The sequence below is a fragment of the Elaeis guineensis genome, chromosome 2, assembly GCF_000442705.2.
Source record: "Elaeis guineensis isolate ETL-2024a chromosome 2, EG11, whole genome shotgun sequence".
Lineage (NCBI taxonomy): Eukaryota > Viridiplantae > Streptophyta > Magnoliopsida > Arecales > Arecaceae > Elaeis > Elaeis guineensis.
Genome location: NC_025994.2, coordinates 33,038,108 through 33,063,420, shown reverse-complemented (window position 1 = coordinate 33,063,420; position 25,313 = coordinate 33,038,108). Strand labels below are relative to the sequence as shown.

Sequence of the window (25,313 nt, the reverse complement as noted above, 5' to 3'; positions counted from 1 at the left end):
CGGTGGAGGAGTTCAAGGCTTCCGCGGAGATGAGGAAACTGAACGTCCAGTTCGGCCAGGAGGCGTTCACTAAGGGGTTCGAGCTCTGCCAAGAGAAGGTGGCCAGCAGATACCCCGACCTCGATCTCGGCTTTCTTGAGGAGTCTGAAGACGAGGCCGGCCCCTCATCCGCCGCCACCGCAGTCGCACCCCCCGCGCCGAGTTCTCCACCTCCTGCCCCCGAGGTCTGAGACCTCTGATCTTGTGCTCTTATTTTGTCGCCATATTCCTTTCTGTTTGTCTTCAAAATTATTCAATCAATAAAGTCGAATTTCTTGTTGTGGATGGCCTCTCCTTCCCCCTCCTCCTTTCTGCTTTTCTTCTTGTAATGAGTCGATCTTTGACGCTTGCACCTTTCGATGGCAGTGCCCTGCTGAAGCACTCCCCTTGCCCCTGGGGGTCCCGCTGAAATCAACAATCCAGCGGCTGAAGAAGGAGGTCCTCCACCTGACGAAGAAGTTGAAGAAGTCGGAAGGCGAGCTCCGCAAATCGAGAGAATGCCATTCCGAAGCCGCCGCTGAGGCCGCCCACTTTAGGAGTCTCCAAGTGAAGGCAATCATGGATTACAGCCGGAGGAAGGCGAACTTCACAAAGGAGCTCGAGGAATGCAAGAAGAGCGCCAGCGACCGAACCTGGGCTCAAGAGGCCAGGATCAGCGCCCTTAAGGTGGAGCTATCAGCTGCGAAGAGGAAGATTGGCCAGCTGGAGGGAAACTCATCCCGGCTCCTGGCCCGGGTTGATGATGAACAGAAGTGGTCGCAGAAGGTCTCCGACCTCCAGAAGCAGCTTCAAGACGCCGAGATGAGCCACGACGTGCAGCGGGCCAGCTGGCGCCGGCAAGTGGAAGAGTACAAAGGGAGATTCCGGAGGGCGGCTGACGAGGTCGTTCGTCTCCAGAGGCAGCTGGTTAATAGGGCGCAGCTTACTTCCGCCCAGGATACCGAAGAGCTCCAAGCCCTGAGAGGCACTGTCGAAGGGATTTCTGTCTCCCTTGGGGAGAAGACAGCCGAGCTGCAACAAGTGAAGATCCAACTGGCACTTGAGCGGAAGGCCGTTGCAGACGCGGAGGCGGAGTCCGAAGTTTTGCGGAAGTGGCATCGAGAAGCGGAGGCTGAGAGCCAGCAACTTCGTCGGGTGCTCCAGGACGAACGGCGGAAGAGGGAAGAACTAGAGGAAGCAATAGAGAACCTGAGGCAGTCCTGGTTGAGGGATGGAGTAGATAACCCTGGGTCGGAGGGAGCAGGGCCTCCTTAGAGCTCTTTTGTTTTTATGTCTTATCATGTAGTTACTTCCTTTTTGTTGTTTTGTCCTTCTTTCCTTGGCCGCCCTGGCCTTGTAGTGTGTATATCGGAAATGGAAAAAGAGCGTTTTGTGTTACCTTGTCCACGCGTAGCACTGATATTGTCATCTGTTGAACCTTTCTTGTCGTTTGGCTTGTTTGACGTAGATGTCGTCGTGGGGGGGCTCTTTCCTTTCATCCGACCTTGTTACGCGGTCGAGTTTCGCCACCATTATTAACCCTCGCTGCAGAAGTGGCGGATGGAGCCCGGCTTCCGTAGGAGTCCGGGCGAAGTCTTCCTTGCGTAGGAACCCGGCTCCCGTAGGAGTCCGGGTGAAGTCTTCCTTGGCGGCGGAACCCGGCTCCCGTAGGAGTCCGGGTGAAGTCTTTCTTGGCGGCGGAACCCGGCTCCCGTAGGAGTCCGGGTGAAGTCTTCCTTGGCGGCGGAACCCGGCTCCTGTAGAAGTCCGGGTGAAGTCTTCCTTGGCGGTGGAACCCGGCTTCCGTAGAAGTCCGGGTGAAGTCTTCCTTGGCGGCGGAACCCGGCTCCCGTAGGAGTCCGAGTGAAGTCTTCCTTGGCGGCGGAACCCGGCTCCCGTAGGAGTCCGGGTGAAGTCTTTCTTGGCGGCGGAACCCGGCTCCCGTAGGAGTCCGGACCTTCCATTTTGCTCGAGCTGGCGTGAGTTTCTCCTCTCGTTACCAGCCTGGCTTGTGGGGGCGCGTTAGGGCGCTGTAAGGCCTCTCCCCCCTCCGGTCTAAAAGAACCGGGCCTTCAACTTTGCTCATGTCAGGACGAGGTTCTCCTCCTGTTCCTGACATGGCTGTGGGGGCACATTAGGGCGTTGCAAGGCCTCTCCCCCCATCCGGTCTAAAAGAACCGGGCCTTTGACTTTGCTCAAGTTAGGGCGAGGTTTTCCTCCTGTCCCTAACAGGGCTGTGGGGGCACATTAGGGCGTTGTAAGGCCTCTCCCTCCATCCGGTCTAAAAGAATCGGGCCTTTGACTTTGCTCAAGTTAGGGCGAGGTTTTCCTCCTGTCCCTAACAAGGCTGTGGGGGCACATTAGGGCATTGTAAGGCCTCTCCCCCCATCCGGTCTAAAAGAACCGGGCCTTTGACTTTGCTCATGTCAGGACGAGGTTCTCCTCCTGTTCCTGACATGGCTGTGTTTTTGGAGGGATCATATCCAGTCATAATACATCCACGCTAGGTGGGAGGGGCACGTTAGGCAGAAAGAAAAGTAGATTCAAGGCGAAATAGTAAGTGATACATTTACAGTTTTCCCGCTCCTCCTTGAGGCCCTCCGGTGATGGAGTCGATGGTCCCGATGGGAGGTCGGTCCCCGGGTTGCTCCTCCCTTTTCTGCGGTTCAGGCGGTGGGAGGGCTCTTGGCCGGTCTCCTCTACCCTCAGGCCTGCGGCGGATGAATCTGTCGAGTCGACCTCGCCGAATGAGCTCCTCGATCTCGTCCTGGAGCTGGATGCATTCCTCCGTGTCGTGGTCGTGGTCGCGGTGGTAGAGGCAGAACTTGTTGGGGTTGCGCTTCCCGGGATGTGTGCGCATCCTCTCCGGCCTAGGGAGCTGTTCCCTGACCTCCATTAGTACCTGGACCTTTGAGGCGTTGAGGGGGACGTAGTTGCGAAATCTCCCTGGTGGGGAGCCCCGCCGAACCCTGCGGTCCGGGCTTCTCTGCCTGCGTGCCCGGGGTGGAGTAAGGGCGCGCTTATGTCCAGGAGGGGATCGGGAACGTGCCGGGCTTCCTTTGGCCTTTTCTCTACTGCGGGCTTACTCGAATCTCCCGCTTGACGCTCTCTTGCTGTCTCCTCGTCCTTCATTTTGAAGGCTTCTTCCGCTCGGGCGTATCCTTCAGCCCGAGCCAGTAAATCGGCAAAATCCCTGGGGTACTTCTCCAGAGAGTACAAAAGACCATTCTTCTGAAGGCCGCCTTTCAGGGCGGCCATGGCAACTGACTGGTCCAAGTTCCGGACCTCCAACGCCGCGATGTTGAAGCGGTTGACGTAGGCCCGTATGGACTCCCCTTCCCTCTGCTTGATGTTGATGAGGGACTCCGAACCCTTCCGGGGACGCCGGCTGCTGACAAAATGGGCCACAAATTGGTGGCTCATTTGATCGAAGGAAAATATGGTACCCGGCTTCAGAGCCGAGTACCAGTTCCTCGCTGCTCCCTTCAACGTAGACGGGAAAGCCCGGCACAAGATGGCGTCAGGAGCGCTGTGAAGCAGCATCATCGTTCGGAAGGCCTCCAGATGATCAACCGGGTCCGACGTCCTGTCGTAGCTTTCGAACTGGGGAAGCTTGAAGTTCGGCGGGATCGGTTCCTGCATAATCATTTGGGAGAAGGGAGGGTCAGTGCAAATATCCTCACCATAAGCGGGGGGCGCGTGACGGAGTTCTTCAATCCGCCGGTTCATCTCCTGGAGCCTCCGGTCCAGGAAATCCTCTCGACTTCGAGTCTCGAGGGTCCTTTGGCAGAACGGGGGCAGGGATCTTCCAGGGGTGGAGTCGTGGTCCGATTGAGGGCTTTCTACCCTCGGATTTGCCTTCCCGGGAAGGACGGGGCGGCTGGCCCAGGTGGCCCGCCCCGCCGCCGGGTTCTGGCATTCCGGAGATGCCCCTTCCGGATGCGCCGACGCCTGCGGTTGCTGCTGCTGCTGCTGCATCGCTTGTACGGCCTCGACGAGACCTCTGACCTGCTGTGCCAGCAGGTCAAATTGCTCCGCGCCGACCGCCGCTGCCGGAGGGGGAGGAGGAGGCTGAGAAACGGGAGGGGAGGCCGGAGCCTGAGATCTGGCCGCGGAGGCCGTGGACCGTCGGGTGGACGCCTTGTGCGGAGGCATCGAGTGTCGATCCCGCGGGGGAAGATTAGGAGTGGGTGACGGAGAGACGGTCGGAGGCGGCTCCGTTGAACACTCCTTTAAGAACAAGGGTGCTGCGAAGACACGCCCTTCTTCTAGCGCCAATCCTGTTGGTGCAAAAATCTGCTTGCGCCGGAGAAGCTGGAGTCGGGGAAGCCGCGGTCGCCGCCGGGACCTGCAAGGGAAGTCTAAACCGGAGGTGGGGTTGCTCCGGCAAGACCCTCCGACGCTCAAGTCAGTTCTCTGCCTCAACAAGAATGGAGTGCTCGAACGGAGAATTTAGCGGAGTTTGGAGATAAGAAATGAGCTTAGAGAATAACGTATCTGAGTCCCCCCTTTTTATAGGCGGGGGAGGTAATGGATCGATGGCGACGTCTGTAACCGTCGGATCGTGGGCCGCCCGTTGTCAGGGAAAATTTATTGCGAGAGGTAGTGGAGCGAATCGTGGCCATCACCACAGCTTGCCACGTGAAATCTGTTACGAGGGTGGAGCAGCGTCCGTTGTCGTGACTTGCCAGCGGATGGGAGAATCGCCCGGTATCCGTCGCAGGAGGTGGAGCAGGTTCGTGGCCGTTATGGTGGCCTGCCAGGGGGTAGTGGAGCTGTGCGGAATCCGCCACAGGAAGTGGAGCAGAGCTGCGATGGTTACTGCGGCCTGTTAGGGAATGATGGAGCTGCGCGGAATCCGCCACAGGAAGTGGAGCAGGATCGCGGCCGTTATGGTGGCTCGCCAGGGGGCGCGGATCTGTTGATTGAAGCTCGGCAGCGGTCGGAGCCCGGCCTCTGTGGAGGTCCGGGAGAGGTCCTCTGCAATCAAGGTTAGAGGTGAAGTCCGGCTCCTGTAGGAGTCCGGACGGAGCTCTCTCGGAGCTGAAGTTGCGGGCGGAGCCCGGCTCCCGTAGGAGTCCGGGCGGAGTCCTCTGCAATCAAAGTTAGAGGTGAAGTCCGGCTCCCGTAGGAGTCTGGACGGAGCTTACCAGCAGTTGATACTGAGAGCGGAGCCTGGCTCCCGTAGGAGTCCGGGTGGAGCCATGCTGCAGTCGTTGTCGGAGGCGGAGCCCGGCTCCCGTAGGAGTCCGGGCGGAGCTGTTCTGTAGTTGATGTCGGAGGCGGAGCCCGGCTCCAGTAGGAGTCCGGGCGGAGCTGTTCTGCAGTTGATGTCGGAGGCGGAGCCCGGCTCCCGTAGGAGTCCGGGCGGAGCTGTTCTGCAGTCGTTGTCGAAGGCGGAGCCCGGCTCCCGTAGGAGTCCGGGCGGAGCTGTTCTGCAGTTGATGTCGGAGGCGGAGCCCGGCTCCCGTAGGAGTCCGGGCGGAGCTGTGTTGTTCCGTCGATGTTGGAGGCGGAGCCCGGCTCCCGTAGGAGTCCGGACGGAGCTGTTCTACAGTTGATGTCGGAGGCGGAGCCCGGCTCCCGTAGGAGTCCGGACGGAGCTGTTCTGCAGTTGATGTCGGAGGCGGAGCCCGGCTCCCGTAGGAGTCCGGGCGGAGCTGTGTTGTTCCGTCGATGTCGGAGGCGGAGCCCGGCTCCCGTAGGAGTCGGGCGGAGCTGTTCTGCAGTTGATGTCGGAGGCGGAGCCCGGCTCCCGTAGGAGTCCGGGCGGAGCTGTTCTGCAGTTGATGTCGGAGGCGGAGCCCGGCTCCCGTAGGAGTCCGGGCGGAGCTGTGTTGTTCCGTCGATGTCGGAGGCGGAGCCCGGCTCCCGTAGGAGTCCGGACGGAGCTGTGTTGTTCCGTCGATGTCGGAGGCGGAGTCCGGCTCCCGTAGGAGTCCGGGCGGAGCTGTGCTGTTGTCGATTCCGCCGAGGATTTCGGCTGTGGGTATTTTATACCCAACAATAAGCTTTAGCCAATTCTAATTGAATTTGATTCAAACCTAATTGAATTTGATTCAATGGTCTTTAATAGTTGGATGCTTAATTTATTGCTTGGATTAAATCAAGAAAGAGTTTCTTGATTTTATTTATCTTGATTTGATCAAAAATCCTTGAAGTGAATTTGTGAAACCATGTGGGCTGCTTTGAGAGCATTTAATTGGATCCCATATGACGGGACGCCTAGCATTGGGTGTGGGCGTGGGTCAAGGATGGGTGGCGCCTCTTTTAATTGGTCAAAAAAGTTTTAAGTTAGGACTTCTAATATAATTAGGAAGAGGGATCCTAATTTGATTAGAACACCCCTATGTTGTCTATTTAAAGGATCCTAGCCCTACCTCTCTACATATTACTTATTCTCTTATCTTTGCCGCCATCCTTACTGTGCCCAATGCCTCCCCTCCTCTTCCTCTCTCTAGCCCACGTCCTCTCTCTAGACATCCTCTTTCGATCTAGGAGAGAGATGGGCGGCATCTTCTTCCTTGGTGTCAAGGGTTGGCGTCAAGACTTTTGGTTTCTTCTTTTTCCTTTCAAGTTTGTTGGGAGTTTGTTATAACTACTTCTTAATAGTAGTTCTTCTTGATTAGTTGAGGGATCAAGATAGGTTCTTAGCTTCTTCAAGAATCAAGAAAGAAAGATAAAAAAGGGTTCAAGGGTTGATCCCTATCCAAGCTTGGTTCAAACCTATTCAGGCTTTTAGTTCAAGTGAATTGTATCAAGAGGAGTCTATCCAGGTCGGTCCTGTGGATACTCGTAGAGGCAGGAGGCTTGTGCTGCAAATTCAGAACCTACTCAATCCCAGATTTAGGGATTGAATTGGATTCAACCCCTGTTACAGGTTTAAAGTAAAAAGAAAGTGATTCAGATATGTGAATTGGTCATAATTTTTTTTTATTCATCCTAAAATCAGTTTATGTTAATTTTAGCATATGAACTAGATCTATACGTGCTTTCATATGATGAATGCATGCTTAGATTAAAATTATTTTAATCTGATTTTTCGCTGCATTGGGGATTTGAAAAATTTTTGAAATCCGCATATACTAGCACTTGTAGAAAATCCAACAATGGTATCAGAGCCACAGGTTCATATGTATAAAAGTAGCATAAAAATTTTGAAAATTATTTTCAAAATTCTGATTTTGGTTCATACATGTGATGTATGTACTTATGTTCAGATCTGAAAAGTATTTTAATTTTGATTTTTATTCATATATACGATATATGAAAGCATACGCAGGTTAGAAATTAAATTTCTGCGATTTGAATTTTTTATGTATGTGATATATGATGGTTTGTTTAGATTTGAAATTGATTTCTGAAAAATCTGAAAATTTATATATATATGATATATGATTGCATGTATGTTCTGAAAGTGTTTCGAGAACAAAAAAAATTTACTTTTTATGCAATAAATTTAGATCTGAAAATTATTTTTATGATATGAAATTAGTGTGTGCATGGATCGTTGGACATGGGTAGTTTTGCATTAGGTCATGTAATTGGATTTCATCTTAGGTTATGATTAAATCATATTGGGTCGAAATCGATGTAGCTATTAATCAAATCAAATCAAATGTTGATTTGGGTTAGATCAATTGAGCTAATGATTCTACAAGTGTTGTAGATTGAGTCGATCAAACTCCATATGTAGAATCGAGTCAATCTAAGGATCTAATTCGGCTTTATAGCTCGAATCCAATTTATTTAAGCTGACTAATTGAAATCAATAAGCCATTTAGTATTTAAGGCAAGTCTCGATCCGTGATTTTTAATTGGGAGGCTACTCACCTAGACAATTTAGCCTACGGTGAATTAATGGCATACCCTTCCATCGATTTCACTTATTGGCCAATTAGATGATTGGGTTCATTAGTTGCCAAGGCATTTTGGCTTAGTCCATGTCAATTTGATCGGTCATGTGATGATTGATTAGATGAGATCTGACCTAAATCTCTCCAATCAATATTAAATCTTATGGTATTCCACCATTGTAGAAGTGCGGATGTGGTACTGGCGTTGACTGTTCTCAACTGGTTATAGTGGTTCAGTTGCATCGAAAACACGCAACCACTACTAGCAAAGAGTTGCTCCAGGATGAAGATGGGGTTGGGTCCAATATGTGTTGTCTGAGGGACTCAATGACGACTTCACACCTGCTTGTGAACGGTGGGTCTGGCTTAATTTAAGGAGTGGGACAATATGTGTTATCTAAGCTCACATGACTTAGAGACCGAATTACTGCAATATGCTTAAAGAAGCATCTGGACAAAGAGTTGCCTACGCATCGGTGTGCGTGTCGTCAATAACTGTTAGGCGAGGTGCATGGCGTCGGTGGGACCGCAGCATCCACTAGAAATCTTGCATTGATTGTGTCGGATTTTTGTTTTTCATCCGGAAAGTATCAAAATCTGAAAAAATAGTGGGAGTCTATTTGCATCTAAAAGTCTTTAAAGCAAATATAATATCTAATTAGAATATCTACTCTCGCAGATAAACAATGTTGGTCTCTAACCTACTAGCCCACATCCTTTAAACCAACCGTCTGACTGGCACAAATTTTAAGGACTGGCTTAGAAACCTCAGAATGATCTTGACATCCGAAAAGATTGGGTATGTACTCGATCAGGATGCTTCAGTTTTACCAGTCCGTCCTACGGCAGAGCAAAGAGCCGTTCTGGATAAGTAGACGGATGATGACATTAGGGTAAAGTGCTATGTGCTGGCTTCCATATCAAACGAGTTCCAGAGTTAGCATGAGCACATGGCCACTGCTCGTGCCATGATCACTCACTGCAAGAGTTGTACAGTGAGCAGGGTCGGACCGCACGCTTCAAATTATCCAAGCGGTTGTTCAATATGAAAATGTGTGAGGGGCAATCAGTCTACGATCATTGTATGACAGTGATTAAAAATCTTGAGGAGTTTGAGAAGCTCGAGCTTAATATGCAGAGGGAGGTAAAGGTGGATTTGATCTTCCAATCCTGACTAGTTCGTTTAGGCAATTTATCGTAAACTACCATATGAACAAATTGGACTGCAACTTACCCGAGTTGGTCAATATGCTGGTCACTGTTGAGGGTACCTTGAAAAGTTCAAGGGGCTCTGTTTTTGTTGATGATCGGGCACCTTCCAAGAGAAAGTCTCAAGAGAAGAAAACGAATAAGCCTATAAAGAAGCAGAAGGAGAGCAAACCTAAGAAGGACACTTCGAAGAAAGCCGTAGAGAAGGGAAAGTGTTTCCATTGCAACTTCGACGGCCATTAGAGGAGAAACCGTCCGTCTTACCTGGAGAGCTTAAAAATGAAAAAGGGTGAACAACCTTTTGAAAGAATGCTCATAATAGAATCTAACCTAACGGTTTCTTCTACTTTTAGTTGGATATTGGATTCTGGTTTTAGTGCTCATATATATACTTTAATGCAAAGTCTAATGGAAAGTAGAAGGTTGAGGCAAGATGATATGATCCTTCGGATCGACAATGGAGCAAAAATTGCTGCAGAAGCCGTTGAAACCTATCCTCTTTGATTACCGTTAGACTTTAGATTAGATTTAAAAGACTATTATTTTGTTCCTATAGCTAGCTGAAATTTGATTTCGATATCTGTACTAGCACAGGATGGATTTATTTTTTTAATTTAATAAAGACTATTGTTCCATTTATTTGCGAAATAAATTGATTGCATCTAGTCTTTTGATTGACAGTCTTTATCATTTGTATGTTGATGCTAATGTGAACTTAAACGAGCAAGTAGGGAGTATCGTAAGCCAAAAGAGATCCAGAAATGAGTTTAACCATAAGTATTTATGGCACCATAGGCTTGGCCATATTGGAGAGGACAGGATAAACAGATTGAAAAAGGATAGGATCCTTGACTTGGTTAAATCTGAGTCAATTCCGGCCTGTGAATCATGCCTTCAAGAAAAAATGGTTAGATTACCCTTTGTGGGACAAGGAGAAAGGGCCACTGAGTTACTAACCCTGGTACACATTGATGTGTGTGGTCTATTTGGTATGTAGGCTAGGGGTGGTTATAACTACTTCATTATCTTTACTAATGATCTGTCACAGTACGGATATGTGTTTCTCATGAAACACAAATTTGAAGCCTTTGAAAGATTTAGAGAATTCAAGCATAAGGTAGAGAAATAAACAGGTAAATCCATCAAAGTTCTTTGATCTGATCGAGAAGGAGAATATTTAAGTATTGAATTCAGGAATATTTTAAGGAGAATAACATAGTCTCTCAATAGACTTCTCCTGATATGTTTAAACTCAACGGGGTATCCAAAAGGAGAAATAGGATCTTATTGGATATGATTCGATCCATGATGAGCTTCACTGATTTATCTTTATTTCTTTGGGGACACGTCTTGCTTACCGCGATGCATATTTTAAATAAGGTTTCTTCTAAATCCGTTCCTACCATACCATATGAGAGATAGCACGATAAGAAGTCAAGTCTGAGTTACTTTAAGATTTGGAGATGTTCAGCCTATGTCAAGAGACAGAAAGCTGACAAGTTAGAGGATAGATCTGTTGTGGCTCGATTTATAAGGTACCTAAAGAATTTGTGGGGTACCACTTTTACTTTCCACATGATCACAATGTGATTGTGAGTTGCAATGCTACATTTCTAGAAAAATAGTTCATCTAGGATGGTGGCAGTGGGAGGTTAGTTGAGCTCGACGAGAATGTCTCTAAAGAGCAACGAGCTATAGATCCTCAAAAACCCATCCATGATGAGCCAGTAGTTAATGTTCCACCTCCACCTCATAGATCAGGTAGAATCTCCTATCCTCTTGAAAGATACATGAATATGCTAAAAGAGGATGTAGAGGAAGCGCTCCTTATGGGAGATGGGGGTCATGGTGATGATCCTAGTACTTTTGATGAGACAATGTTCGACATCGATTTCGAAAAATAGTTAGATACAATAAAGTCAAAAATTGACTCCATGCATTCGAACCAGGTATGGACCTTATGTTGGAATTTGAGGTTTGGGGCATGCATGTGTGTTTCAAAATTTTTTTTTCTGAACACCGCAGCGGAATACAAGATTAAAATATTTTTAATCTGAATCATGCATGCATAAAAACATAAAACCACAAGGATTTAGTTCATGTGCTGAAATTGACATATGCTGAAATTCAGATTGTGATCAAATTGTATACCTATTTCGTAATCCTTTTCTTCAAATCAGGATTTAGAAGGGAAGAGGTTTTCTTCTAATTGCACAAGTGTCGGGTCTCTACGGGTATCCACTCGGGATCAGTTTGGAACAACCCTCTTCAAGTTGAATTTTTTTCTCTAAAAAAATTCAGCCTGCTGAATCTGAACGAAACTTGGATCGTGATCAACACTTAATCTCTTTCCTTGATCTTCTTTTTCTCTTTTTCTCTTGCCTTTCTTCCTTGCTTTGTGCTGCTACCAGCAGGTGGAAACCAGCAAACAAAAGACACCCAACAGCCTTGGGCGTGGAACAAGATGGGATGCCCAAAGATGAAGGACGTTGGATGTCCAAGGGAGAAGAGAAAAGGAGGAGAAGAGAGGGCATGGGAGGTCTCCTTTGTGGCGTGTGGGGTGCTGGTTGAATGCCTTAGGGACCTTAGGAGAGGTCCCTTTAAATAGACATGAGGATTGAATCCTATTCAATCTCATAATACAAGTCCTATTTGAATTGGGTTTCCTAAATAACTTAAGTTATTTAACTTACATTAGGAATCTTATTAGGCGCCAACTCTTGGAGCCCTTGCATCTATTATTTTGCACCTTCTTTTGCACCCAAGAGATGCCTCACATGAAATCAAAAGGCCCTCTAATCATGGGACACGTCCAACTTGATTCAATCAAGGTGGCGCCTCATAATAACTATCAAGGAATATTAATTAGGGACTTGCACCCTAATTCAATTAATCCAAAATCTTAGACACCCAACAATTGGAGTCCAATGAATCTAATTCATTTAGGTTATTAGCAGCTAATTAAGTTTGAATTATCTTATCAAATAAGAAATCCAAATGCAACGAGGAAATTGGGTCCAACCATGTGCTAGTAAGGTTATCTTGAACCCAATCAGGTTTCTCTAAACCCAATTGACACTTCATAAGCTCAATTGCTAATTTCAGGCCTAATCCTTTTGTTGTGTGATCCCATAGGTTAAATTCTACCTGATAGTAAGATATACAATGTTCTTTATCAAAGTATCATTGAAACTCTTTTCAATGGATCGGAACAATTCTACTCTAACTCATAAAGGATTGTCGATCCAGAACAACCTTAGTGAGCTCTCACAATCCATCAGTGACACCTAGCAGTATGTAGTGGCAACTCAGTAGAACTGAAATGAACCTCTAGGTATAGTTAACATGTGATTCAGTCTTTCTATTATGAGTTCCGACTAAATGGTAGGTCATGGATAAATCATCAAACCTCAACATCAGTCATATGATAGATTCGATCAGCTCAAGTCCAAATGTGATTCTTATAGAAACTCTTTTTCATCAATCACACTATCGTGATCACAGATTCTCGGACTTAGCCTCTCAAATTCTATAGGACTATTCCTTTCTACCAAAGTCGATAAATCCCATCTTGATGCACACCCTACTCTTACAGTGGACCAACTGTCGCTAATATGCACTATAAGGGCTCATTGAGACCCATATTTATGTGTCAATCAAACTCCAGCAGCCATACTACGAGCAGCAGTGCCATCTCAGGTCAAAAGATCAGTTATACAACTACAGCATCGAGACGATCACTGACGATCGAGTAAAAATTCAAGTGATCTTTCGTATGGTCATGCTCAGTACTAGTTCTCTAACAACTATCCGCACTCGTCGTCTAGTATCTCTACACTGTAGGTTAGAGACTCATCTATTTCGAAGAAAATGATTTGTGCACCGATTTATCCGGATCGATCACCGTCCTCATGATAATCCTATGATCGGGAGCATTTAGAAATTAAATACATGTCTCTAATTCTCAACTCTTTTGAGAATATGTATCGAAAGTTAATTTCATGGACGATTCAAGGACACATCACACTTAAATGAAATATAAACTTGTCCTTTTATTGATCATATCAATGTATTAAGTATAAAATTATGTTTTAGAATTATTATAATGTGTCAGGCATATTGGCTTTTAGGACATACATCTAACAATCTCCTACTTGGACTAAAGTCAATTGGCCACAAATCTAAGTCTCATCTTCTCAAGATGGACTTTCATTTTTGATTGACTCAACTGCTTTATTAGCGGGTTTGCCACGTTGTCCGTAGAGTCTACTCTTTGTACCTCGACATATTTTTTTTCAAGATAGTCGCGTATGATATGATATCGCCGCTCGATATACTTTGATTTTTGATGAGACCTCGGCTCCTTAGCAAGTGCTATGGCTCCATTGTTGTCGCAGTAAAGTGGTATGGCATTCGATGTAATAACCCCAAGTTTCGTGATGAACTTTTTGAACCAGAAGCCTTTCTTTGCAGCATCCGAAGCAGCTACATACTCAGTCTCCATGGTCGAATCCGCTATGATGGGTTGCTTGGAACTCTTCCAGCTAACCGCGCCACCATGGCAAATGAACATATATTCTGATGTAGACTTTCTATCAACAGGATCAGATATGAAGTCTGAATCAGTATATCCCTCGACTCGCAACTCAGAATCTCTTCTAAAGATCAAGAACAAATCCTTAGTACTTCTTAAGTACTTAAGGATGTTCTTCACAGCTGTCCAGTGCTCCTCATCTGGATTCGATTGATATCTGCTCGTGATACTTACAACAAGGGTAATATCAAGTAGAGTACATAGCATGACATACACGAGGCTTCCTATGGCTGAGGCATAAGGAATCTTACTTATGCGCTGAACTACACATCGTCTTGAAAAGACTAATACCATGCCTAAGAGGTAAAAATTTTTTTTTGGAGTTTTTCATGCTGAACTTTTTCAGCACCTTCTTTATGTACAGCTTTTGTGATAGCCTAGCATCCGTTTAGGTCATCCCTGTAGATCTTTTTTCGAGAATATAGGATGCTTCCTCTAGGTCTTTCATGGAGAATTCTTTGGACAATCATCTTTTAACTGTGGTTAGTATGGGAACATCATTCCCAATAAGGAGAATATCATCCACGTACAATACGAAGAATGTTGTAGTGCTCCCACTGATCCTTTTGTATACACATGGATTTTTTCGTTTTTGATAAAATCAAACGATTTGATCGCTCCATCAAAATGATGATTCCAACTCCGAGAAACTTGCTTTAATCCGTATATGGATCTTTGCAGCTTGCAGATTCTGTGATTATCATCATCAGATGTGAAACTCATAGGCTGCTCCATATAGATATCTTTCTCAATATATCCATTCAGAAAGACAGTTTTCACATCCATCTGCCAGATTTCATAATCATGATAAGCTGTAACAGTAAGCAAAGTGCGAATAGATTTCAGCATGGCTACGGACGAGAAGATTTTCTGATAGTCAATGCCCTCGTGCTGACTATAATCTTTAGCCACAAGCCTAGCTTTATAGGTCTCTATCTTACCATCGGCACCTATTTTCTTTTTGTAGATCTATTTACACCTAATGGGTATAATACCCTCAGGTGGATTCACTAAGGTCCATATTTGGTTCGAGTGCATTGAGTCAATTTCTAACTTCATTGCATCTAACCATTTCTCAGAATCGATGTCAGATATTACCTTGTCAAAGGTATTAGGATCATCATTATGATCCTTATCTTTCATTAGGAACATTTTCTTTACTTTCTCTGTAAACATATCCACGTACTTTTCAGGAGGTTGGGAGATTCTGCTAGATCACAAGGTGGTAGAGGAACATCAACTACTGGCTCATGGATAACGGGTTCCTAAAGATTTATAGCTTTTTGCTCTTTAGAGACCACTTCGAGCTCAACTAATCTCCCACTGCCACTATCCTGGATAAACTGTTTTTCTAGAAATATGGCGTTCGAACTCATAATCATATTGTGGTCTTGTAGAAAGTAGTAGTATCCAATGGATTCTTTAGGATGTCCTATAAAACGAGCTATAATAGATATATCCTCTAACTTATCAGTCATCTGTCTCTTGACATAGGTCGGACATCTTCAAGTCTTGAGATAATCTAGACTCGGTTTTTTATCGAATCATATCTCATACAGTGTGGTAGAAATGGACTTTGATGGAATCCTATTCAACAGGTGAATGGTGGTTAACAAGATATATCCCCAAAGATATAACGGTAGATCGGTGAAGCTTATCATGGACCTGATCATATCCAATAGGGTTCTGTTCCTTCTTTCGGATATCCTGTTGAGTTGAGACGTTCCGGGAGGAGTCCATTGAGAGACTATGCCGTTATCCTTAAAATATCTGAGAAATTCTCGACTTAGGTATTCATCTCCTCGATCAGATCGAAGAACTTTGATGGATTTTTCTGTTTGTTTTTCTACTTTACGTCTGAATTCTTTGAACTTTTCAAAGGCTTCAGACTTATGTTTCATCAGATACAGATATCCATACCTAGACAGATCATCGATAAAAGTAATGAAGTAGGCATAACCATCCTTGGCGTGCACATCAAATGGCCCACACACATCGATGTGTACCAGGGCAAGTAACTCAGTGGTCCTTTCTCTATGTCCTACAAAAGATAACTTGGTCATTTTTTCTTAAAGACAAGATTCACAAGCTGGATACGATTCTGGGTTAAGAGAGCCAAGGATCCCATTCTTCTCCAGTTTGTTTATCCTATCCTTTCAAATATGGGTCTATGGTGCTACAAGTACTTTTGGTTAATTTTATCTCTGGATCTCTTTTGGTCTATGGCATTCACTATTTGCTCGTTTAAATTCACATTCGCATTAACATGCAAGTGATAAAAACTGTCAATTAAAAGATCTCGTGCAACCAATTTATTTCATAAATAAATGGAATAAAAGTCTTTATTAAAACTAATTTCAAAACCTTCCTGTGCTAGCACAGACACGGAAATCAAATTTCGATTAGCTACAGGAACGTAATAATAGTCTTTCAAATCTAATCTAAAACCAGACGGTAATCGAAGATGATAAGTGCTAACGGCCTCTGTAGCAATTTTTGCTCCATTATCGATCCGAAGGATCATGTCACCTTCCCTTGACCTCTTATTTTTTATTAGATCCTGTATTGAGGTGCATATATGAGCATTTGAACTAAAGTCTAATACCAAATTAGAAGTAGAAGAAACCATAAGGTTGATTCAATTGCGAGCATACCTTTGGAAGGTTTATCATCCTTTTTGGTCTTTAGGCTCTCCAGGTAAAGTGGACAGTTCCTCTTCTAGTGGCCTTCAACATGATAATAGAAACACTTTTCCATAGCTTCAGCCCCTTTTAGAACGTCCTTCTTTGGCTTGTTCTCCTTTTTCTGCTTCTTAGCGGATTTAGCCTTCTTCCCGGTAGACTTTTTCTTGGAAGAAGTCCGCTCCACAGCGAGAACAGTACCCCTTGAACTCTTAAAGATTTCCTCCGTAGTGATCAATATGTTGACTAGTTAAAATATAGTGCAATCGAGTTTGTTCATACGAAAATTTATAATAAATTAACTATATGAACTCGTAAGGGATTGAAGGATCAGATCCATCGGTAATTCCTTTTGCATATTCAGCTCGAGCTTCTCAAGCTCCTTAATATCCTTGATCACTGTCATACAGTGCTCATGGATAGACTGCCCTTCGTGCATCTTCAAGTTGAAGTCTCTTGGACACTTCGAAGCGCGCTGTATGGTTCTGCTCACCATGCAACCTTGCAGGTGAGTTATCATAGCCCTGGCAGTGGGCATATGCTGATGCTGGTTTTGCAACTCGTTTGACATAAAAGTCAGTATATAGTACTTGACCCGACTATCTTAATCTGTCCATTTTTCATAAGCAGTCCTTTGCTCAGCAGTAGGACGGTTTGGTAGCACTATGGATTCCTGATCGAGTACATGACTTAGTTTTTCTGAGGTCAGGACAATCTTGAGATTTCTGAGCCAGTCTTTGTAATTTGTACCGGTCAAATGATTGGTTTCAAGGATGCGGGCTCGAGGGTTTGAGGCTGATATTGTTTAATTGTGAGAGTAGAGATTCAAGTTAGACTTTTGTACTTAATATTATGTTTGCTTTTAGGGACTTTAAGATGCAAACAATGATTCTCACTAATTTTTCGGATCCCTCCACTTTCTGAGAAGGAAACAGAAATCCTAATGCGACAAAGGATTCCTAGTGGGTGCTGCGGTCCCACCGATGCCATGCACTTCATCTAACAGTTATTGGTAACATGTACACCAATGCATAGGCAACTCTTTGTTCAGATGCTTCTCTAAGCATGTTGCAGCGATTTGGTCTTTAAGTCATGTGGGCTCACCTAACAGTTATTGCCCACTCCTTAGATAAGCCCGACCCACCATTCACAAGCATGTGCAAGGTCGTCATTGGATTCCTTACATTACAGTTATTGGGCCCAATCTCATCTTTACCTTGGAGCAACTCTTTGCTAATAGAGTGGTTATGTATTCCCGATGTAACCGAACCACTGTGACCAGCCGAGAACAATCAATGCCTGTAGCATGCCCGCACATCTACAACGGTGGAAGACCTATGGACTTAATATTTGTGGGGAGGTTTAGGTTTAGGTCTCATCTAATCAGTCATCATATGACCGATTTAATTGGCATGGGTTAAACCAAACCGCTAAGTAACCTTATTTAAGACCTAATGTTCCAAATTGACCAGATAAATGAAGATCGGTGGGAGTCCCCCAATTGCTTTTCTTAAACACTAATAAATTGGCCAGATAAGCGAACGGAACCAATTAAATAATCACGTTTCAATTACTTGTCTTAAACACCAATAGGTCAATTGGTCCAAACAGGTTAGCTTAAGCGAATTAGGTTCAAACTATCGAGCCAAATTAGATCCTTAGATTAATCGATTCTATATATGGGACTCAATCGATTTGATCAACAACAATTGCATGATCATTTAACTTAATTGATCTGATCCTAATTAACACCTGACTCGATTCTATTAATTACTTAATCGAATTAGATTCATATGACTCAAATCAAAAATCTTAGATGCAATCCTATTACATGGCATAATTTTGATTTTCCTATGACCAAAATTTATGCATAAATACAAATTTCAATCAAAATAAAATTTCAGATCTAAATTCTTTGCATGAAAGTAAGTTTTTAAATCATGAAAATAATTTTCAGATTTAACATACAAATATATATCACATATATGCATGTAAAATTCAGATTTAAATAAAATTCAGATCTACAACATGATATCATATATCTCATATACTAATCATTAATTATATTAAAAATAATTTTATGACCTAAACATGCAATCATATATCTCATATATGAATCATGAATCAGGTCATATAAAATTTTAAGTTTATGCATGCATCTGCATGAACATGAATTAGAAACTGTTCTAGATCAAAATTCAGATCTATGCATGCTTTCATATATCAACTATATGTTCTAAAATCAAACCCAAATTAAATTCCAGATTCAAAGATTCATCTATACATCTCATGCATTAAGGAAAAATCAAATTTTGAAACATTTTCAAAATATAGATGTCAAATTTCAGCATATGAAACCCGTGGCTCTGATACCACTATTGGAATTTGAGATTAGGGTATGCATGTGTGCTTCAAAATTTTTTTTTCTAAATACCACAGCGGCATACAAGATAAAAATGCTTTTAATCTGAATCATGCATGCATAAAAATATAAAACCACAAGGATCTAGTTCATGTGCTGAAATTGACATATATTGAAATTCAGATTGTGATCAAATCACATATCTGTTTTGCAATTCTTTTCTTCAAATCTGGATCTGGAAAAGAAAAAGTTTTCTTCTAGCCGCATAAGTATCCGACCTCTACGGGTATCCATTCGAGATCAGCCTAGAACTGTCCTCTTCAAGTTGAATTTTTTTAAAAAAAAATTCAGGCTGCTGAATCTGAATGAAGTCTGGATCGCAATCAACACTTGATCTCTTTCCTTGATCTTTTTCTTCTCTTATTCTCTTGCCTCTCCTTTGCTTTGTGCTGCTACCAGTAGGTGGAAACCAGCAAACAAAAGATATCCAACAGCCTTGAGCGTGGAACAAGATGGGACGCCCAAAGATGAAGGACATTGGACGTCCAAGGGAGAAGAGAAAAGGAGGAGAAGAGAGGGTGTGGGAGGTCTCCTTTACGGTGTGTGGGGTGCTGGTTGGATACCTTAGGGACCTTAGGGGAGGTCTCTTTAAATAGGCATGAGGATTGAATCCTGTTTAATATCATAATATAAGTCTTGCATTGGATTTCCTAATAACTTAAGTTATTTAACTTACATTGGGAATCCTATTAGGCGCCAACTCCTAGACTCCTTGTACTGATTATTTCATACCCTCTTTTGCACCCAAGAGACGTCCCACATGAAATCAAAAGGCCCTCTAATCATGGGACATGTCCAACTTGATCCAATCAAGGTGGCGCCCTATAAAATTATCAAGGAATATTAATTAGGGACTTGCATCCTAATTCAATTGATCCAAAATCTTAGACACTCAACAAATGGAGTCCAATGAATCTAATTCATTTAGATTATTAGCAGGTAATTAAGTTTGAATTATCTTATCAAATAAGAAATCTAAATATAAAGAGAAAATTGGATCCAACCATATGCTAGCAAGGTTATCTTGAACCCAATCGAGTTTTTCTAAACTCAATTGACATTTCATATGCTCAATTGCTAATTCCAGGCTTAATTCCTTTGTTGTGTGACCCCACAGGTTTAATTCTACCTGATAGTGAGTTGTGTGATCCCATAGGTTCAATTCTACCTGGTAGTGAGATATACAAAGTATCATAGAAACTCTTTTCAATGAGTCAGAATAATTTTACTCTAACTCATCGAGAATTGTCGATACAGAACAATCCTAGTAAGCTCTCACAATCCATCAGTGACACCTACAACTCAGTAGAACTGAAATGAATCTCAAGATGTAGTTAACGTGTGATTCAGCCACTCTATTGTGAGTCCTGGCTAGCTGGTAGGTAATGGATAAATCGTCAAATCTCAACATCAGTCATATGATAGATTTGATCAACTCAAGTCCAAATATGATTTTATGGAAACTCTTTTCCATCAATCATACTACTGTGGCCACAGATTTTCGGACTTAGCCTCTCAAATCTCATAGGATTACTTTCTATCAAGGTCGATAGATTCCATCTTGATGCACACCCTACTCCTACAGTGGACCAACTGTCGCCAATAAATATTACAAGGGCTCATCGAGATCCATGTTTATATGTCAATTAAACTCCAGCAGCCACACTGCGGGCAGCAGTGCCATCTCAGATCAAAGGATCAGTCACACAACTACAGCATCGAGACGATCACTGACGATCGAGTAGAAATTCAAGTGATATTTCGTATGGTTACGCTCAGTACTAGTTGTTCTCTAACAAATATTCGCATTCGTCGTCCAGTGTCTCTACACTGTAGACTAAAGACTCATCTATTCCGAAGGAAGCGATCTGTGCGCCGGTTTATCCGGATCGATTACTGTCCTCATGATAATCCTATGATCGAAAGCATTTAGGAATTAAATACATATCTCTAATTCTCAATTCTTTTGAGAATATGTATCGAAAGCTAATTTCATGGATAATTCAAGGACACATCACTTGAATGAAATATAAACTTGCTCTTTTATTGATCATATCAATGTATTAAGTACAAAATTATGTCCTAGATTTATTACAATGTGTCAGTCATATTAGTTTCTAGGATATACATCTAATACCTTAGTGGATCCACCTAAAGAAATTGTTCTCATTGGATGTAAATGAATCTATAAAAGAAAAATAGGTGCTGATAGTAAGGTAGAGATCTATAAGATAAGGTTGGTAGTGAAGGATTATAGTCAGTACGAAGGCATTGACTATCATGACACTTTTTCACCATAGCCATGTTGAAATCCATCCGAATATTGCTTGCTGTTGCAGCTTAATATGATTATGAGATTTGACAGATGGATGTGAAAATTGCATTTCTGAATGGATATCTTGAAAAAAATATTTATATAGAGCAGTCTCTGGGTTTCACGTCCGATGATAGTATCATCGAGTCTGCAAGCTGCAAAGGTCCATCTATGGACTAAAACAAGCTTCTTGGAGTCAGAATCTTCATTTCGATGATGCGATCAAGTCATTTGGTTTCATAAAAAATGAAGAGGAACCTTATGTTTACAAAAGAATCAGTGGGAGCGCGCTTATCTTCCTTGTACTATATATAGATGATATCCTTCTTATAGGGAATGATATTTTCATATTGATCTCAGTCAAAGCTTGGTTGTCTAAAGAATTCTCCATGAAAGATCTAAGGGAAGCATCCTATATCCTTGGGATAAAGATCTATAGAGATAGATCTAGAAAGATGCTTGGTCTGTTGCAAAAGCTGTATAAAGAGAGTGCTGAAGTAGTTCAGTATGGATAACTCCAAAAGGGGTTTACTACCCCTTAGGTATGGTATTCGACTCTCCAAGATGATGTCTTATCACTTCTGAGGAGATCGAGCGCATGAGTAGGATCCCTTATGCTTTGGCGATAAGGAGTCTCATGTACGTTATGCTATATATTCGATCTGATATTGCCCTTGCTGTGAATCACAAGTAGGTATCAGTCGAATCTAGGCGATTAGCACTGGATAGCCATGAAGAATATCTTAAAGTACTTATTAAGGACTAAGGATTTGCTCTTGGTCTTTGGAGGAGCACCTGAATTGCGGATTGAGGGTTATACAGATTCGGACTTTATATCAGATCCTGATGATAGAAAGTCTACATCAGAGTATGTGTTCGTTTGCAATGGTGGTATAATTAGCTTGAAGTATTTCAAATAGAGCATCATCGCAAATTCGACCACAGAGGCTGAGTATGTCGCTGCATCGGATGCTGTAAAAGAAGGCTTCTGGTTCAAAAAGTTTGCCGCGGAACTTGGTACAATGACATCAGATGCTATACCACTGTACTGCGACAATAATTGAGCCATAGTACTTGCTAAGGAGCCTCAGTCTCATAAAAAATCTAAGCACATTGAGAGGCGGTTTCATATTATACGTGATTACCTCGAGAAGCAATATGTCGAGGTGCGAAAAGCAGATTTCGCAGATAACGTGGCAGACCCACTGACAAAATAGTTGAGTTAGCCCAAAATAGAAGCTCATCTTGAGAAGATGGGGTTTAGATTAATGATCAATTGGTTTTAGTTCAAGTGGGAGATTGTTAGATGTATATTCTAGAAGTCAAATATTGGTTGATATATTGTTCATTCTATGACATAAATTTGTACTTAAACTATTGATTTAATCAATAAAGGGCAAATTTTTTTTTTCATTCAAATGTTATGTGTTCTTGAATCGTTCTTAGAATTGATGTTACGATATATATTTTCAACTGTTGAGAATTAGAGGCATGTATGATCGATTCTAAATTGCTTTCGATCATAGTATAGTCATGGGGACGGTGATCTATCTAAATAGATCGATGCACGGTTCACTTTCTTTGAGGTAGATGAGTGTAATCTACAGTGTAGAGACATTGAGCGACAAGTGCGGATAGTTGTTAGAGAACAATTAGTACTGAGCGTGACCATACGAGAAATCATATGGATTTCTATCTAACCGTCAGTGATCATCTCGATGCTATAGTGTGCGGCTGGTCCTTCGATCTGCGGTGTTACAGTTGCTTACAGTAAGACTGCTGTAGTTTGACTACACAAGCATTAATTCAATTATAAATTTTTGTAGTGAATGTTTGCTTCAGTTGGTTGAGCTGTAGGAGCAAGTGTGTATTTAGATGGGATCAATCGATCTTGATAGAGAGTAGTAGTCCTATTAGATTTGAGAAGTTGAATCTATAAGTCTATGGCCATAGCAGTATAATTGATGGAAAAGAGTTTTCATTTGGAATCACTATTGGATTTGAACTGATCGAATCTATCATATGACTGATGATGAGCTTTGACGATTTATCCATGACCTACCATTTAGTCGGGACTCATGATAGAGGGACTGTATTACATATTAATTACATTTAGAGATTCTATTTCAGTTCTGCTGGGTTGTCACTACATATTGCTAGATGTCATTGGTGGATTGTGATGGATCAATGATCTTTGTGGAGTTAGAGTGGAACTGTTCCGATCCACTGAAAGGGATTTCAGTGATATCTATGATAGAGATCATGATATGTCTCATTATCAGACAGAATTGAACCTATGGGGTCACATCTTAAAAGAAAAATGTTTGGATTGGTTAAAATTGAGTTTATGAAGCACCAATTTATATGGATTTAGAGAAATTCTATTGGATTCATGTTAACTTTGCTAGCACCTCAGTGAATCCAATTTCTCTTGTTGTTGGTTTGCTTATATGATAAGTTTTAGCCAATTTCTACACTTGATTTGATCCTAATTGAATTTGATTCAATGGCCTCTAATGGTTGGATGCTTAATTTATGGCTTGGATTAAATCAATAAAGAGTTTTTTGATTTTATTCATCTTGATTTGATCAAAAATTCTTGAAGTGAATTTGTGAAATCACATGGGCTGCTTTGAGAGCATTTAATTGGATCCCATATGATGGGATGCCTAGCATTGGGTGTGGGCGTGGGTCAAGGATGGGTGGCGTCCTTTTTAATTGGTCTAAGAGGTTTTAAGTTAGGACTTCTAATATGATTATGAGGGATCCTAATTTGATTAGGATATCCTTACGTTGTCTATTTAAAGAATCCTAGTCCTACCTCTCTACATATCACTTATTCTCTCATCCTTGCCGCCACCTTTACTGTGCCCAATGCCTCCCCTCCTCTTCCTCTCTCTAGTCTACGTTCTCTCTCTCTAGGCGTCTTTTTTGGATCTAGGAGAGAGGTGGGCGGCATCCTCTTCCTTGGTGTCAAGGGTTGGCGCCAAGGCTTTTGGTTTCTTCTTCTTCCTTTCAAGTTTGTTGGGAGTTTCTTATAACCACTTCTTGATAGTAGTTCTTCTTGATTAGTTGAGGCATCAAGATAGGTTCTTGGCTTAAAGAATCAAGAAAGAAAGATCAAAAAGGGTTCAAGGGTTGATCCCTATCCAGGTTGGTTCAAGCTATTTAGGCTTTGAGTTCGAGTAAATTGTATCAAGAGGAGCCTATCTAGGTCGGCTCTGTGGATACCCATAGAGGTAGGATGCTTGTGTTGCTGATTCAGAACCTGCTCAACCCCAGATCTAGGGATTGAATTGGATTCAGCTCCTATTACTGATTTGAAACAAAGGGAAAGCGATTCAGGTATGTGAATTGATCACAGATTTTTCTTTATTCATTCTAAAATCAATTTATGTTAATTTCAGTATATGAACTAGATCCATAGATGCTTTTATATGATGAATGCAGGTTTAGATTAAAATTGTTTTAATCTGATTTTTCGCTGCATTTTGGATTTAGAAAAATTTTGAAATTCACATGCACTAGCATACGTAGAAAATCCAATAGGATTGATTAACTCAAAGATCTGATTTGGCTCAGTGGCTCGAGCCTGAGTTACACAAGCTAACCTATTCGAAATTGATTGATTTATTGGTGTCTAAGAAAAGTGGTTTGGTTCGATCTAGAGAGATTATTTAATTGGTTCTGTTTGCTGATCTGGCCAATTTATTGGTGTCTAAGAAAAGTAACGGGGGGATCCCCACTGATCTTACACTTTTCTGGCCAATTTGGTTGATTAGTCTTGATGTGGTTGCTTGGTGATTCGAGCTAGCCTACGTCCTTAGGTTTAGTCATAACAGTTATGACTAATTAAGGATTAAAGAGACCTAAAATAATAATCTCCTCAATAATATTAAGTCGAGGGGTCTTTCACTGTTGTAGAGTGCTGTGCCGTCTCCGATGTTGACTGTTCTTGATTGGATATAGTGATTCAGTTGCATCAGGGGTGAAGCAACCATTCTATTGGCATAAGATATTGCGGGGTGAAGATGGGGGTGGATCCAACATCTGTCAGGTAAGGGTCCAATGACGGCTTCACTCGTGCTCAATGGTGGATCTAACTTAACTAAAAAATGAGGTCAAGATCTGTCAGGTGAGGTCTCAAGACTTAGAAATCAAGTCTGCTGTAATTTGTTTAAGAAGTATTGAATAAGAGTTGTCCACTCATTGGTTGACA

General features: G+C 42.9%; 1 protein-coding gene across 1 annotated transcript in view; it reads left to right on the top strand.

The window, feature by feature from the left end:
* LOC105034748 (histone-lysine N-methyltransferase SUVR3) overlaps positions 1-25,313 on the top strand; it is a 52,795-nt gene that overhangs the window by 14,553 nt on the left and 12,929 nt on the right. The gene's annotated exons all lie outside the window — the stretch shown is intronic.